The sequence below is a fragment of the Cydia amplana genome, chromosome Z (genome assembly GCF_948474715.1).
Source record: "Cydia amplana chromosome Z, ilCydAmpl1.1, whole genome shotgun sequence".
NCBI classification, from domain to species: Eukaryota; Metazoa; Arthropoda; class Insecta; order Lepidoptera; family Tortricidae; genus Cydia; species Cydia amplana.
Window position 1 is genome coordinate 12,815,560 of NC_086096.1, and position 5,545 is coordinate 12,821,104.

A 5,545-nucleotide genomic window follows, 5' to 3' on the forward strand; every position below is an offset into this window, starting at 1 on the left:
CTCTATCTTGAGAACATAACTACCCAAGTAGCTATTAGATGGCCAGTTGTGTTCTCAGAGTGTTTTTCTGATGCCGTTTTAACACAATCATTTTCTTACGGAAACTAAGGGCCTCTTGCGCGTTTCAGGCTTAGCCAACTAACTCGAAGGTTTAACCCTGTATAATTAACAGAAAGCTCCGAGCTACTTGGCTAACCCAGGAAGACGCCAGTGGCCTTAAATGGCACAACAAAAATTGCGGCTTGGCGGTAGCAGTCCAGTCCTACACCGTAACACGGCGACTTGGTGAAGCTAATTTGAGACTATTTTAGACCCGCAAAATGGTCCTAAACTTGAACCGCTTGAACGGCACTATTTATCGTACAGAATGGGATTTTTATAAATACTTGATACCTATTGCCCGTCCCCTGTATGCATAACACGAACAGTATGATAGTTTACACTGAATGTTGTGTTTGTTCTCGTAGTATGGAATTGCCAACACGCACCCTGACATTAACCCAAACCCAATCGAGTCTGCCAAGATACCTACAACGTATTATTTTTTTACTATAAAAATGTATGAGGGTTAGCTCCATTATTTTAATGGAATTCGCATTATTTACACACAGGATAGTAAAATTAATAGGCCATTCAAAAAATAACCGAGTATAATTATTTAATCAATCTGTTCTGTTGTCAAATTCGTAGAAGTTAATCTATCTAATACCCTTAAACGAGCAATTCTTGTTTATTTATTTATATATATATTTCGGGGATCTCGGAAACGGCTCTAACGATTTCGATGACATTTGCTATATGGGGGTTTTCGAGGGCGAAAAATCGATCTAGCTAGGTCTTATCTCTGGGAAAACGCGCATTTTCGAGTTTTTATATGTTTTCCGAGCGAAGCTCGGTCACCCAGATATTAAGGTTAATAAACGTTAATACATTGAAATAGGTTTGATAGGCGTTAAACTCTTCTTGTACGCCTTTAATTTTTTACAGGCAACATAACTTCTTGCATTACAACAGCCTGCTTGAAGATAATATAAAAGGGTGTTGAACCTGTGTTGAACATGTTAATTAGAGTAATTAGATAATAAAAAAATGTCATGAATCAATCATAACAAATAACGTCGGAAAAAGTCGGGTAAGCCAGGGCCGCTGCTTATATAACCGCGAAAATCGAAGTCCGCAAATTGCATCTTTTTCTATCACTCTAATTACGCCTTCATTGGAGTAAAAGAGAAAGATCCCTGCAGTTTGCGAATATTGGCTTTCGCGGTACGCCCCCTCTTTCGACAGTCTCATCCTGTCATTCCCATACATTTTTTATCGATTCGTTAGCGATATCGTTTTACGAATTGCGTCTTGGCTAGGCCCCCATGGTTCCTTAAGGGGGATGGTCCGGAAGTTGTTAGCTGCTACGGCTTTACGCATGCGATTTGAATATTATTTTATTATGTATATAGCATTGTAACGGTATCTGGCCTGTATGTAGATTGTAGAGCCTCTCAATAGGGCCCTAGATTTTACACATTTCATGTTCGTAAAGTAATAAAATATAAATTTGTGCTGAAACGAATGTTTGGTTTTTCAAGAACCTATTGTTTAAATAAAACTAGGTACTTAATAGATCCATCAGCCACGATCCGCCACACAGCAGCCAGGCACCACCGTCGCACACAGGACCGATGGAGTGCTAATAGTTCAGTTACGAATTAAAATAAGGATCTTCGTTCCTAAAAAATAAAAGTTATATGGGCAACCCATCACTCGGATTAGCTTGGATTAGATTCATGAAACACTTCCTTTAGTTAGTTATATTTATCTTTCTTATCAAGTCAATGCAATAAGATCGTTCTCTAGCGAATTACTATTTACTGCCACGCTAAATCTAGTAACGTCTTTATTAGGATGTCGTAAACTGCCTTCAATGTTTAACTTATGGCGTCAAATAAGGGTCATTGTATAATCGAGCCACAATACAGTTGTACTTCATCACAAATGCCGAGTTAAAAGTCTGATATAAATACAATAAATATGAATACAGCCTTACTTAAAAGCTGCACACTCAATCGCTATCGAATCAAAATCAATGTTGTTTATCTATACAAACTAATTTCTTTATAAAATAAAACGAATAGGTACTAAATAAAACTAAAATACACTACTAATTGGGGCCCATTTGGAATTGTGCCGAGGGTGCTGGCAGCATTTCCCCGCAGTAACAACTAGGTTTACATTGCACTGGGAAGCTAAGTACTCTTTGGTCATCAATGAAGTCAACCAGTCATTTAGTAAGCTCTTTGATAAGCTGGTGAGCGTTAGGACTCTACGGGCCGAGGCTGAACAGATGTCATAAACATACCTATACTTACTCCGAAGCCGTGACCCCTGTACTTTTGGAGTTTAAGATTTTCGGCTGCTTTAGGCGCTTAACACACAATACTTGTGCATATTTTTCATTGTTGTACACTTTTTTCAAAGAGGTTAATTTCGAAACGAATAACTCAGCTTTTTATTTATTCATCTGGTTCGTTTTTTGAGAAAATAGTATTATTTATATTTTTAGGGTACCGTATCTCAAAAGGTAAAAACGGAACCCTTATAGGATCACTCGTACGTCTGTCTATCTGTCCATCTGTCACAGCTTATTTTCTCGGAAACTACTGGACCAATTAAGTTGAAATTTGGTAGGTACACATATGTAAATTAGTGACCCAAACACGGACATATAACGTAAACAAATGAATTTTAAACGAATGCAAAAATATATATAAAAAAAATCAAACTACCTATATCGTGTCATATCAAATAAAGAGCTCATTATGAGAATTTCAAATCTATTTTTGAAATGAAAACTTCTTTAGCGGCGCTGGGCACTTTTTGAGGTGGGGAAAAAATGATAAACTCGAGACAGCGTAAGGCGATCACGTGACCGTAAGGGGCGTAATAAGGTGGCCACTCATAATTTAGATGACATTTAAATCAATAAAGAAAAACTCAATGTTATTTGACATTTATGATGCGGACTCCTTTTCAAGACTCTTTACCTAATGTTCAAATAATTTGACGTTGTCATGGCAGTATGTGAAAAAGTGTGTTCTTATTTGAGAATGATAATAATATATAATAAAAAACAACGGGTTGCACTCCGGGAGTGCCGGCAGAAGTGAAAACTCAATGACTAGTGCAAAATGCACTATATATAATACCTCCGCTAAACGTATGTATCGTGTTACCGGGCGTCGGTAACATAGTGAAGTGAGTTTTCACTTCTATCGGCACTCCCGGAGTGCAACCGTTGTTGCTTGTTTTTTTATAATTTTAAAATACATAGGTTACAAGTTATTTTACAAAATAGCCAAAAAATTACCACCCCCTCCTCCCCATTATCTCCGAAACTACTGTGTCTAAAATTTTGAGAAAAATAGTGATATTTTCTTTAAATTGACACAATTCATCAGAATCGGTTGATTCGTGAAACTTGTACAATTTTTACTTGAATAAGTATACCTCGGTTCTCCTCGGCTCCTATATAAGGGGTAAAATTTGGGGTGCTTAAAAAAACATTTACTTTGATGTCTAATAGGCGAACCCTACACGTCAATAAATATTGTGATAATTATCATGATATTTATTATGTATCCTGGGCCGGATCACAGCATACCCTACACCATCAATACGGATCGCTTCAGTACAAAGCGTTCTTTGTACGGGGCAGAAGGCCTACCGCGAACCACGTTCGACGTATTGCCTCTCTGTCGCACTTGTAAATTCGTACGTAAGTGTGACAGGGAGGCATCACGTCGAACTTGGTTCGCGGTAGGCCCTCAGGTACGCGATAAATATCAAACGCGACACTACACGCAAGATAAATATCACGATCCAGGATCTAGGATCAAATCACAAGCATTTCCAGAAATCCAGCGAAATATTGTGATCCGTCAACAATACACTACCTTGCACGTCAATAAATATCGTAATCCGTCAATATAATTGACGGATCACAATATGGATCTTGCGTGTAGGGTACGCCTTAGGCCGCTTGTATACGGTGCGTTTGTTTTCACCGGACAACGAACCGTGTTATGCGATTAAATACGTCTAGTTTTGTATACTGTGGATGACTGTGGCTACCGACAGCTTACACCCAAGAAAACAAAACATCGTCCATTTAAACTGACAATTTTCCTGTAAAATTAAACAAAGGACGTAGGTATACAAACGGCCTTAAAGTGCAGCTTTTTTCAAAATAAGTAGATATGACTAGTTATTTAAATTAAGAAATCTCTCCATCATCTCCCATCGATTGCATGTCATTGTCTCATTTTGTTGGCTGGCCTTCTATCTTAGAGCAATATCGCCTTGGAGAAGGTAGTTTCACAATAAATAAGTAAATACATTAGTAACCTACTATCATTAACTTATTAATAATAATTGTCCTGGTAGGATTTCAAATATGCCTGATCCACGAATTCCACGATCAATTTTATTAAGTACTTCGCTTATAAACAGAATTAAATAAAAATGTGCCAGCGTCTTCAATTCTGTTATTGCTTCTGGAAGACTTTCATCTTCCGTTAATAGAGAGTTTTTCTCTTCAGGATGCAGTTTTGTTGTTTCCCCAAATAAGAGCGGGTCAAGCTGAAATAGCCGAATGTCACGTGGGGGACTCTCCCCGGGGGTCTCAGCAAAACATCACGTAATCTTGTTCTAAAACTGAAGTGTAAAAATGTTAGCACATTAAATTAAATTCAGATATTTCTCTAGGCTAAAATATGGTGAAATCTGACACAATCCCTCCAAATAATACTCTTAACAAAAATTACAATGCAAATGGTGTTTTCTTAAATAAAGGGGGAGGGGGGGGGGGGTTCAAAAAATCTTCAAAAACAGTCACAAAATGAATGGACGCTCTAACTTAAGAATCCCAGTCTTCTTGTTCACATTCTGAGGAATCACACATGTGGTGCCGCTTTTTACAATATGATCTCGAAGAGGTAAGAATTTGCTGACAGAATCTGAAGCCCGAGCGTTGACCATAAAAACAACACCTTTTTTGACAAACACTGTCTGTTGCATTCAGAGGAATCAATCTGAGGTGTCTGTAACAAATTGTCAAATTACAAAGTATGTTTTACTTGACATATTTACAAAATATGTTTTACTTGCACTTTTAGCATAAGTTATACTTCGTTATACGATCATTTACATTCCTTTGTTTTCATAAGTAACAGTTTCTAATTTTTTTAAAGCGTTTTCAATAAAAAGCCGCGTAAAGATCGCTTACCTTCCGTCTAATGCTTAAAATAACGAATTATAGAATACTGACTTGCATTTTTACAAATTAGGAGCTAAAACTTGACTAGATGGTAAACGAAATACAATGTGTAAACACGCATGTTACACGGTACGTGTGTATAAATAAAACGACGCGCGACACTTGGCGCGTAGTGGCTGCGAGCCCCCGCAGAAGTCGCACCGACTGCAGCGTTGCGACGCTCGTGCTCTATTTACCTACGGACATCTGCTACAAGTACCTACTTACATCACGAAA